The sequence below is a fragment of the Neopsephotus bourkii genome, unplaced genomic scaffold (assembly GCF_033783945.1).
Source record: "Neopsephotus bourkii isolate Nb327-2 ecotype Australia unplaced genomic scaffold, CSIRO-AGI_Nbou_v1 NB_1388, whole genome shotgun sequence".
Taxonomy (NCBI): Eukaryota; Metazoa; Chordata; class Aves; order Psittaciformes; family Psittacidae; genus Neopsephotus; species Neopsephotus bourkii.
Window position 1 is genome coordinate 1,922,324 of NW_026901866.1, and position 12,820 is coordinate 1,935,143.

At 42.8% G+C, this 12,820-nt stretch overlaps 1 protein-coding gene across 9 annotated transcripts in view; it reads left to right on the forward strand.

The window, feature by feature from the left end:
• The first annotated feature begins 11,800 nt into the window (after positions 1-11,800).
• HECTD1 (HECT domain E3 ubiquitin protein ligase 1) overlaps positions 11,801-12,820 on the forward strand; it is a 59,966-nt gene continuing 58,946 nt past the window's right edge. For all 9 annotated transcript variants that reach the window (XM_061367628.1, XM_061367635.1, XM_061367636.1 and 6 more), the window contains exon 1: positions 11,801-11,949. The gene's annotated coding sequence lies outside the window, so the exon portion shown is untranslated. The remainder of the gene's footprint in view (positions 11,950-12,820) is intronic.

The following is a 12,820-nucleotide window of genomic DNA, read 5'->3' on the forward strand; positions in this document are numbered from 1 at the left end:
ACTGCCAACTGCCTGTAATTGATGGCAACAGCTCAGTTCCTTCAGGGCAGGGAAGAGAGGGTATACACCTTCAGTCTTTAATTATAGCTCCTTCTTACTCCCCAGTTCTGAAGAAATGGAAGCTGCTGATAACACAGTCTGCACAAAGTACAGTCTAAGAAGGGAAACGATTTATAAAAGCAGGCATAAATGTGCTTGTCGCCCTTTTGGGGAGAGGGGAGAAATAGAAACAAACCATGGAGGTGCCAGAGAAAACATTCTGTGAAGACAGAATATTGCTATGCCCTTGTTTGCCTCCTATCCCAACCCCACCTGAGATGGTCTAGTCATTCATGAAGTGTCAGCTTCATCTACCTTTATAGGCATACAGTTAGGCCACAGAGACAATTGTCATGCAAATAGGACAGTTTATCTGCTTAAGAAGTCCAAATAGTTGCTGGTAGCAAATGCTCCCTAGAAATCAAAGCAAATTAATTCACTCACAGCTACACCAGTGCTGATGAATTGACCTTGATAACAGTTGTTCCACTGCAGAATGATGAAGACTATCCCATTTCTTAGCTAAACTACAATTTAGTCACAGTTGACTCCTACTGTGCTACCTGCATCACTAGAACTGGTGAATTAACAGGAATTAACATTATAACAAGAAAGACAGTATTCTGCAAATAAAATCAACACTGGAAACCTCCAAATATTTAGTAACAATTTGACAATGTTAATTGTCAGTTTGAGAAATTTGACTATCACTATATGGTGAAGTGCGATATGTACGGAAGCTTTTTTTTTCCTGGGTTGTTTCTGGCCATACTACTCCACTTCTTGTTCAAAATAGATCAGAATCAAAAAGATAAATGGGACACTTCAATGAAAAGGGTGATAATGAGATTAATTTCTTTGTTTTCTCAAGGATTTATCATACCTGGTCAGTCACTGATATTCTTTGGGTTTCAAGCTGAAGTTTGTGGAACTGGTTTAAGTATTGAAATAGACACAGATATGTTATTCTTTTTTGTTTGTTTGTTTTCATGTAGGTCCACAGATTACTGTTCTCTTCAGACAACTTCTGGTCTGATCTGAACTTTGTCATGAGGCTAAGCATAACGTTATCCTACAAAGAGCATTCCGATCCAGTGGCTCCGAAAGCTGAAAGCGACATCCTGAGCCACATGTAAGCACTATTTAAATAAAATCCAAACATTTCAGTAGCCAAACCTTGATTTAAAATACTAGGATTTCCTGGATTTTTAAGATACTTTGCATGTAAACTTTACTCTGGAGGGAAAGTAGAAGAAAGGGAGGAAAAAAGATTGGACAGACTACAAAGGAAAATTTTGAACTGACTGCAAATTGGATTCAAACACAGCATCTTTTCTGGGAAGCAAAAAAAAACAAGTAGCAGAGGGAGCTAATGTTGCATCATTGGTACATAAGTGGTCTCGATTTTTTTGGAAAGTGTTTGAATGACCCATCAGGTAGGCATGGCCTGCAGTGCTACCCCCAGGCCTGAAGGTACAGTATGGACCCAATACGTGACTTTCCTGCTGAAAGAGGGTGGTAAGCGGAAGCTCGTGGGTTGGGTGGCAGAGGACAACTTGTACTGAGGTCTGCCTGGGAGATGGAGGTTACTGTGCTTCTCCTGGCTTCCTCCTGTCAGTTCTCCTTGCTCTTAATAAAAGCAGTTTACATACAGGATGTGTCTGTCATTTGAAGGATGATGTGGGAGAGATTAGTTTGAGGGATGGAAAACAAAAAAACCCATGTGAGTTATAGTTTTGGAGGTGAACTGTTTATAACACTGCAGAAACAAACATGTATTTCTTTAAAAACTTCTTAAACTCCTGCGAAAACTTGGCACCAAAAAGAGACCTAGTGTTAGTGGTATGTGCAAAGAGAATGGGAAGCTCTCTCAAGGGTGTAGGTGTTAGTACAGTCCCAGAAATGCTCCACATCTGACATGAAAGGACCTGAGGAAAAAAGACATTTTATCAGTCACGGTTAGCCTTAAGAATGACTGCCAGATAGCTCTGTGGATACAGGTTGCCTGAAAGGAAGCCCAGTAGCATCACTGTGAAGTGATACCAAAAGTATCATTTTTATTTACATAATTTCTACTAACAAAATTAATTCAAATATTTAATTTCACTTGCCTCTTATCTATAACTGTCTAACACCATCAGAGACAGTCTCTGACTTTAAAATGTGCTTTTGGGCTAATTTCTGCATGCACAAACACCTACAGATTTCACCCTGAATTTCATATGTCGGTGGGGTATAATACTGTGATGGGGGCCACAATTTACCTCTAAATGTCTGTCTTAAGCCAGCCTCCTGACATTACCTGCTTGCAGTAACTTGCAAGCATATTTGCATATGACTTCTGTGGCCGGTAATCAGTTGTTTTTCTCAAAACATTGCTTATTACTTTCCCATCGAATTACTAGTAATGCTAAATGTTGGGCAATCTTGCTAGGCAGAGGTACCAGCCCTGCCTGTGAGACAGGACTGGATTCTGCCTTTGATTTGTTATCTAAGTTTCCCAATAGGGAAAGGAGCTCTGAGTTGGCGTGACACTGGGAAAGCCAGCTTCCTTCTTGCCGTGCTTCCTTTCTTTCCAGCACCAGGACAGAATCCTTTCCTCTGGGTGCATCTTCCTTGTCTCAGTGGGTCTCCTTGTGGGGTGCAGATGCAGAACAGCTTCTGTTTTGGCTTTGCATCGGGAAGAGTTGCTCAATATAGTTTGGAGACTGCTAACGTGCAGAAGTGGGGGTATGTGGCTTCTGAGTTGAATCACTAAGCAGCTTATCAGTATGGACTATGTGAGACTCTGATCTGCTTTGTAGCCTTCGTCTGAATTTTCTGTTTACTGTAAACACTGGGATGGAGATGTCTTTTATCATACACAGTGAGGCCTGAATCTCAGTTGGGACCTTTCAATATTTCAGTATTAAAAAGTCCTACCAATGACACCGATCGTCCACTGTGAAATAGTTGGGAATCACTAGCATAAGATGCAGCAGCCCCAGGCTATTCCTTCTGTCACTGGGATCAGAGCAGGGACTGGGACATAGACTAATTGTTGTAGTCAAGGAGCTGCAATTACATACAACCGTAATTGTTCATGAAATGTTACTGCAAAAATGACATAAATACTTCTACCAACAATTCCTGCTGACATCAGCAGTGCAGCACACAACTTACTACGAGAACGCATTGTACGCAGGTAACATTTCTCTATGAAAGGAAAAGGTTGATGCTCCCTAAAAATTAGCTTGCAAGAGGCAATTGTAATGCCTCTTCTCATCGAAATACGAGCAGAAAATCTACAAGTGTGCTACCAGCTCCTTATACTGTTCAAATCTGCAACTTGCTGCTCATTATATGAACAGATGAGGTATGCCACTGGATCTGGCTGGATGAGTTCTTAATTCTACAGAAGAGAACTGCATTCTTGACACAAGAGTTACTGCATGACATTAACTCTAGTGGATTAATTCTTTGTTGAAGATAGATTAGAAACAAAATGTCTAATTCAAGTGCTTCAGTGTCTGTCGCTCACCTTAAAATGGTGAGCCAGCTAAGAATCTTTTATAAAACCTTACTTACTCAGTTTAGCTAAACTCTCAAAATAGGTGCCGGTATTTGAGCCAAATTGCATGCTGGCCCAAACTGGTAAGGCCTCACTGACTTCAGTAGAAGAGCATTTCTTTACAAAGATAACTTGGCCTGCTGATTCTAAGGCTGGCACTGTATGAAAAAAATTGGGTAGAGTGCATTCTTGCTTTGATGCAGGCTCAGACACATAATGCTTAGTCATTTTAATAAGTTACCTGTGTCCACTTAGATCAGTGTTTACACAGAAATTTATACAGACAGCAAAACCCCAACGACTGAATGTCCTACAGCACAAAAATATAACCCTATGACACAGAACTGATAGTAAAAGTAAGCACAATATGTCTGCATAATAAAATACTGCTGGTGTCTTACTATGTGTAACTAAGATTCAACAGAGACAGAACACTGATATTAAAGGTTTAGCCACAGCAACTAGGGCTTGGAATTAGATCATAACTACTTTCCAACTCACCTTATTTTTTATGGTATTGATACCAAGTGCACAAGAACTGAAATACAAAGTCATGTGCAGTAGTTGGAGTAATCTGTGACCTGTCCATGGAAATCCCTTCTTACCAGCATAAACAAATGGGTGTCCAAAGGCAAAATGTAGGGTACAACAAGGAAAATGAGTATGAATCATTTATCCTGTGCTACTCACTCACTCATCATGTGCATCTCTGAACTATGGAGTTAAAACACAGGTGATGAAACTTTTCAGAAACAGGTCAATAACCACACATTATGTGCCTTAGTAAGCAAGCATAGAGTCATAGAGTGGTCTGGGTTGGAAGGGACCTTAGAGATCACCCAGTTCCAACCCCCCTGCCTTGGTCAGGGACACCTTCCACTAGACCAGGTTGCTCCAAGCCCCGTCCAACCTGGCCTTGAACACTGCCAGGGATGAGTCAGCCACAGCTTCTCTGGGCAACCTATGCTAGTGCCTCAACATCCTCATAGTGAAGAATTTCTTCCTAATATCTAATCTAAATATACCCTCTTTCAGTTTAAAGCCATTTCTCCTTGTTCTGTTATTACATGCCCTTTTAGAAAGTCCCTTTCCAGATTTCCTGTGGGCCCCCTTTAGGTAAGGTCTTCCTAGAGCCTTCTCTTCTCCAGGCTGAACAAGCCCAACTTGCTCAGCCTATCTTCATAGGAGAGGTGCCCCAGTCCTCTAATTATCTAATCATACTTAAAATTTTCCTTATGTTTTTGTTAGATATTTAACTGAAAGCTCTTAGGCAAAAAAAAAATGATATTTACACCAATTTTCTCCCATAGGCACTTACTTGCCTACAACATGCAAAAGAGCTCTCTACTATCAAATAGAAAGATTTTCTTTAATTGGCCTGGATCACAGTTTGAAATGTAGGGAGCAAAGGTAATGTTTTGAGCCTTCAGCACTGTAGATCCACTTTCTTCTGCAAGAGGTGCTGTTTCATCCAATACAGCCTAGTATAATTACATTTGAGACAGATAAGTCTTATTCAAACCTGCTTCTTCTAAGATATTTTCTAAACAGGAATGTATTAATTTGTTTCTAATGCCCTGGAAAGGGTTGTATTTCTCATCCTTTCTTTACATTCGACATAACAGAATGAATTTCAGGGTTCTGAGCTTTGGGGACTATTTTTGCTCTTTTAAAAAAAATTAAGCAAGTTCAAAAGAAGTAGAGTAGCAGAAGGAAAAACAAAGTTAAAACAGTAGGATGAATTCCCCCAGCATCATTGTCCTGGTTTCAGCTGGGATAGAGTTACTTTTCTTCCTAGTATCTGGTGCAGTGCTGTGTTTTGGCTTCAGTCTGAGAACAGTGCTGATAGCACACTGATGTTTTGGTTGTTGCTACGTAGTGCTTACCCCAATCAAGGATGGGTCAGTCTCATGCTCTGCCAGTGAGGAGGGGCACAAGAAGCTGGGAGGAAGCAGAGACAGGACACCTGACCCAAAGTAACCAGAGGTATTCCATACCGCAGCACGTCATGCCCAGTATATAAACTGGGGGGGAGTTACCTGGCAGGGCAGATCACTGCTGGGGGATGGGCTGGGTATCGGTCAGCAGATGGTCAGCAAGTGTATTGTGCATCACTTGCATTTGTTGGGGTTTATTCCTCTCTCTCTTTTTCCTTTATGTAGGAATTAAAAGTCCTTCATCTCTTTTTGCAAAATCATTTTCCTATTTTCAGCCACTTCTACATAATGCAGTTTGTAGCTTGGAAATAAGCTCAAAGGTTACAGTGAAGAAAAAGCCCCAAAATATGCACATATGATCTTAATTTATTAATAAAAACTAATTAAGATAAAATTAGGTACACAGCTTACTACCTGTAATATATTCCTTAAGGAATGTGAATTCTTTCTTTGCAGGAATATTGACTTGAGGATCTGCAGAAACCTGGTTTCATCTCTCTACTACAGTTATAAAAAAAGCCATCTCATCACTTCTGTTAACAATTTGTTTGAATGGCACCTTTCCTCCAGACCAAACAATCCAAGGCTTAATCGAGCTTGCTGAGTGCACAGATTTATCTTTCTGAATAAACAAAAGTACAGTACTTTCCCATTTTTCCTAAGTGGGGGGATTCCACACACACTACCAGTGTGGCAAGGAAGTTTTGCTGTTTTGTGAGTAAATAGTAACATTTTTTGTATTCTGTGTCATGTGCTGTAGGACAGTGCTAGCACTGAACTTTGTGAATAGGCCATAATTTTATTACAAGAATAGTAAAAGGCATTAGTAAGCTTTTAGGTCTATAAAAATTACACTTCCCAATAAAACCTCATATAGCTACGGTTTTAATCCCAGAAAACAGAAGAATCACTTGCTGCTTAAGATACTTCCTTCTTATTGTAATTCTTCTCATCAGCATGGATCACTGAAGTTCATTTATAATAAATATTTCATTGAAATTTTGGGAGCTACATCAGATGTTTGGTAGGAATACATGTTTTGCTCCCATGACAAGGGAGTAAAACTAGGAGGAACAGATCTCAAATCTTGATGAATCTTTGGATTCAGGAAGTTATAACCTAGTCTGTGCCACTAAAAACACTAAGAAATACTGTGATCTGAGTTGCTGACCTTCCCTTGCACTTGTCTTGGATTGAGATTTATTGCTGTTGCCCATGTTACTGACGGATAGAGTACAGCTAACAGCCTGAAAGAGATAACCATTGCCTAATTTCTACCTCACTTTCCCTTTGGCAGTCAGAGGTGGAAGGAACATGAGTGAGAGCAGGCTGTGGTGGTGGGTTGCTTTCTATTTTATGTCCAGATAACTGATATAGCAGAAGGTAAATAGAAATAAAAGGAGTTAAGTGATACAAAGTTTACCCTCCCTGGAATGCCTCAGCCTGCAATGCCAATGAAGTAAACCTGTATTTAAAGAAAAAAAAACCTGAAAAACAAAAACCCCCAACACATGCAAACCCCAGAAGGGTGAGTTTAATTAGGAAAAAGCACCATAATGTATATGATATTGAACAATAATTTTAGAAAGAAGAAAAGGTAATTTCGGGGTATTTGGAGTTTTCAGAAAACCATGCTCTTCTGTATACGTCCGCTCCCTCTGCTCCGTGGATAAGAACCTTCCAGGAAGCTGACGCTCTCCTGAGGAGGAGTCTAACAAGCAGAGCAATGACTCAGCTCTGCACTTCCATAAACACCAGCATGTCACTCACACATTTATCACGTCAACGTCAGTTGTGTGCTCACCACATCAGCATGTGCAATTGAGTCCTGCAGCAGCAACCTCTCACATAGTGCCTGCTGTGGCAGATTGCGCAAGGCCGTGCATGGCAGCCTGGGCTGTGCTGTGGGCACGGAGCTGTTCTGTGACTGCCAGCCTCCCAAAGCTGGCACCTACTTCTGGAAAGTCAAGACACTGACACTGTGTTTGTGCTCCCCAGGCTGGTGCAACAGCCAAGTGGCGAAGAAGAGACCATGATAACATAGAAGGATTTAAATAAAATGAAACTTATAGCAACTGCATTTTATTTATTAAAAAAAAAAAGTTTTGGAGAAGAAAACATTTTTAGCAATATGCTTAAGAAGTCAGTCAGTTTAAATAGCCAAATTCTGAAAACTAACCCTTGCCTGATACAGCAAGAAATTACTGCAATATCTGACCTCCTTGTTCTGAAATGTGTAGTCAACATTGATTAACTTTTTCTTTAAAAGTACAATATTCATCAAAAAAAAATGACACATGTAGGGAATTATTCATATTTTGTCTCTGGAGGAGTAGGAACTTTCAGTGTTTCCTACCACATTATTGTGTGGGTAGTAAAGAAAAAAGTGTTAAAGCAAAAGGATAAGTAATCCATAAATATCCTAACTGTTTTATTTGGCTGGGCACAGCCCTGGCCTTTAGTATAAACTACTCAATTGAATTTGTGGAGGTGTTCCGTTTTATGTCACCCTCTGATCTATTTACTCTAGAGGAGTGATATTTTTGGAAACATCAACGGCATGTGTGTAGAGGTGGGCAGCACAGCTAACACAAACATCAATTATACTAGGTTCTGTCTTCCATATGCATTAAAAGTACATAGGCATCTGCGACTTACTGCTTTGTTTGACCTGTAGGTGTATTTCAGTTTGATTTTTGGCCAGTTTTGTATTTTTTTTTGTAACAAAAGACCACTCCCTCCTATCTGAAGCATACAATCCTTACTACCACACTGTGACATCAGCAGTTCCCGTGACACATTTTTCCTTCACATATAGAAAATGCCAGTCTGAGTATAATATAAAAGTGGTAATAAATACTATTTTTCTTTGAGCTGTAAGTGAAAAAACATTTGGTTTTTTTTCCACCCTGAGAAGATCTTGTGAAATTCTCACCAAATGTTACCTCTTTTCAAACAGAATCAAACCCTTTGGAGAAAACTGCAACGTCTTCTTACAGAGTCACTACCTCAAGTAGAGTGTTCTCTATAACGTCTCGGAAGCTCTCTGCATCTGCAGCTCTACAACCCCTGACCCTTGCTACCTTCCATGGTATATTTCTCTGTGGTTCATGTGTCCCTGGCATGATACCATGCCAGTAACCGTACTTACATTTTCTCTTTTAAAGACAAGATTTAATTTTCAAGCAAATACACAGCTAAAATGCTGGTCATTGGTCAATATCACACCCTACAGTTCAATCTACCTTGACCCTACATGACCTCATTTCCAAACACATGCTCAGTCACTTACACGTGTGGCCTGCTCAAGTGCAGTCACAAACAGGAATTCTGTTTTATATTATTTAAGACTTAATATACTAACATGCCTCATCAACTCACAGTTCCATAAATGCTAAGCCATTTCTGACTTCAGCATTACTATCTTGTTTTTTTATAAACAGAGACATGCAGTGATTAAGGGATTATGCCAAGGTCATACACAAAGTGCATGTCAGCTGGTATTAGAATTCAGGTCATTGACTGACTGAACAATATGTACGTTGTACAAGTATGGGGAACTGTAGTTGTTTTTGCAAGTTTCGCACAATGCTCAGCATGATTTTCTTCAAAGGAATTATGACAGTCAAGCCCCATTACTTGTCACTTCAACCTGCTGCATTACTTGCCTTCCATGTCTGGCTGCACTAATCCACATAAAAGTCCTTCCTCACTAGGCTTAGGCCTAGCACTAACCAAATGAAAGCCACAGGCTGCAAATTGGGGTTCTGGACAAAACTTTTTTTCATGTGAAAGTTCAAATGAAAGCAAGTAACTGCAATTCTTATGTCTGTCCTATCCACTAACTGTACTCTTACTTGCTAGTGATTTCCTTCTTACTAAATGTTGGAGTGCAGTCTAATAACACTTTCGCAGAGCTAGTCCCAGTCCGCATCAGTGCTGTGCGCAGAGGGAGTCTGAAACAGTAACTTCTGTGATACATTTCAATGAAGTACTCTCTGAGAACTGCCAAAAAGAATGTCAATGCCCTGTCAGCACAAGAAATGGAAAAAGTATTAGAGCATGAACATATACGCTGTAAGAAGTATATAATCAATATAGTCAATAAAGCAGAGATCATCTTGTTAGCAGAGCATTTCTCCTTTGTCAGACTCATTCCTGGGGGAAAAAAAATCTCGTAATGAGGAACAAAGATCACTAACAAACTCTTAAATATTACAAATGGAATCAAAGTGAAAAATGTAACATATGATGGAAAATAATGCTGATTCATGACTAAAGCTGTAATACATTACTTGATACCCTTCCTTTAATTTACAAAACTCCCAAACTATAGAATATATCAGATTTGGTAATTAATGCAACAGGACATGGAAGAATTTATGTTTATCCATTTAGAAATAAATACGTACAGCACAGAAAGCTATTCCTGTATTTTTAAGTGTTGTACTCCTACTTAGTAGTATTTTAAATTCATTATTTGTATTATTTGCATGTACAATATTCAAACTTTGAATTTTGTTCCGAAATTGATCTATATTTTGATGACCTTATCTTCTCCATGGATAACCACGTATTTGTCCAAAGGTACCTGAACCAGAAACTGTGACCTATGTGAAGAGTGAAATACTTCTTTGGTTTCAGTTTTTGGTCTTTATAATTGAAAATTTGCATTTGATTTTGGCCCTCAGAAGAAATTCACGTTGCTTTAATTGAAGCCACAATAAAAAGCAAAGGGAACTGTTCTAGCATCATGCAACAGGAGTGAGGTCACTTAGCAGATGCAGTTCTCCTAAGTTTAGCCTAATTCTGATGCTGCTTCTGCAGCAGTGAAAGTGAAAGAAGATAGACCTTCTAAATTTAAAGACTGCAGACTCAGTCTTCCTACTGCCTCATGTCCTTAACTTTAAGCATGTAAGTCTTGCTGACCTCTGAAAGACAAGCACAGGCACAGGATAGACGTGTAAACCTCAGCAGGGCTGGAACAAGTGGCAGTTAAGTAAGACATAATGCAGTGAGACAGGAAAGCTAAGCTGCCATAGGAATCTGAGACAAAGGAGCTACTGTTCTTGTGTTCTGAAAAAATCTGCAGCAACGAAAGTTATGCTTTCTAGAGGTGTCATTACAACATCAAACAATAAAAAATTCTTTATTCGGCAAGTTTCAGCCAAGCATGACTGCTATTGCCTTTTTGTTCAGTGGGTAGTTTTAGTCTCCTAATTACAGGAAATGTCGATGAGGTAGGTAGGACTGACATTCAAATGTGCAATAATCTTATTTACTGTACTTATATTAATAGGCTTAAATTCCTTAGAAAAACACACGTCATCCTACAGAGAAGGAAATTATTTTGAAGATCATTTGCTTTTAGTCCCTCATTTTACATTTATAGTGGTTTGCTACTGAAGTCCTTTCAGTCCTTCAGTTTCAGCCCATAGCAGTTTGCTTCCTTTGTGTTCTGATCACATGCAAGGTAACCACAGCATTTTGTAGCATGCATGGCATGGGGCTGCTCTACTTCAAAACTTGTCTCAAGCTACACAGTATAGCTGGCAGCATCTCAGACACACTGCAGGGCTAAAGGCAAGTGAAAACATCTGCTCTGACAGACCAGTTCCTGCAGCGTTGAAGTCTGCAGCCCCTTTAATGGAAGTGCTGGAGGTGGATCAAAGTGTTTTCAAGAGTGGGCCCTGGCTAAGGCGTAACGCCCTCCGTAAACATGACGAACACTATACTGAAGCAAATAACCAGAATATGGCATGAAGTAAGATGATCTGTAACTACATAAAACCCCAAACCGAAGTTCCCGTGCAGGCCGGGAAAGCCCACCCCAACCCGAGGGAGCCGGCGAACACGCTGGGTAAGCCTCTGCTCCCGCTCCTGGTTCCTCGAAGGCCTCGGGAGGGGCTCCGGGACCGCTCTCCCAAGGCCGAGGAAGCCCTTGCGGAGCCCGGGCGCGGGAGCCGGGTCCGCGGCTGCCCTTGGGCAGTGGCAGCCGAGCCGGGGCCGGGCAAGGCGCTTGAGTCGGAGTCCCCAGCTCCACCAGAGGCGGGTGCCGAAGCGCTAGCCCTTTCCTGCCCCCGAAGGCCGTCAGCCCCCAGGTCCGCCCGCGAGGCCAGAGCCGCGCCGAGCCCGCAGCCTTTCCCCGCTCCAGCGCGGGACCCTCGGCTTACAGGCTGGAGGCGGGTCCAGGGCGCTCTCGCAGCGCCCCCAGCGGTCGCTCGGCCAGCGCTAGCTCCTCCCCCGCGGCCGCGGAGCGGCTCCCTTCCCCCCCTCCCACCCAATCCCGTGCCGGGTGGAGCGACATGGATGCCGCTGGCTGCTGCGTGCTGTGGGATTTGGGTTGCCGCCGTGCCTCAGTCCCGGTGTCCCTGCGGCGCTGAGGAGGGGTCGGTTCTGGCGAAGGGGCTCTGAGAGGTGGAGGTGAGTGGTGGGGGCCGTGCGAGGCTGCTTCTGTTGGCGGTGGGGCGATGGCGCCTTTCCTGAGACGCCAGGCCGGGTCACCCTGCGAGGCCTGCCGCTCGCCGGGAACTCGAGTGTCGCTGTCCGGGCCTGTCGGGTCGGCGACGGCAGGCCTGGAGGGAGCGGGCCGCGGCGCTGGGCGGGGGCAGGCGGCGGGTGTTAGACCCTCTCTGCGCGGGGGCCGAGGGGCAGAGCGGGGCGGCGCTGCCGGCTGGCCTGTGCGCGGGGCGGTAAGGCGGTGCGGGGGCTCCCCTTCTCTGAGGCCGGGTGTGGGGAGCGGGCCCCGAGTCTTCGCGCGGGGGCCTGGGGCCCGCCTGAGCCGTGAGTGAGCGAGTGAGTGTGTGCGTGTGTGTGTGTGTGTGCGGGCGCAGGCCTGGGCGCTGGGGGTGAGTTCAGCCGCGGCCTGGCCCCTTTTCTGGTGCGGCTCTCCCGGGAGCCTCTCGCCATGCTCTGTTTTCTGCGCGGTGCTTCGTTTCCGTCTGGTTACAGCCCGTCGGGGGTGGAAGAACAGCAGGTGCCTGTGTTGAACTTACCCCACTTTCTCTGTCTCTCCTAATTTTCATCTTTCTGTTGCCTTCACCCTTTCATCCTCTCCTCTCTCTTCCCGAAATTAAGGATTTAGTCCCGTTAAGGAGAGGTATTATACTTGTTATATGATCCTACCTGTACTGGCTGAAAGTAGTTTTATTTAGTCTTGGAACAGGAAATACGGTCTGTAAACAGCTCAGAGGATCGTAGGCATTGTTTAAAGCACGGAAAATCACTTTAGTAACATTTCTGTTACATTTTACAGCAAGACGGCAGCAATAACAAAAGTATTTAAGTGGCAGGC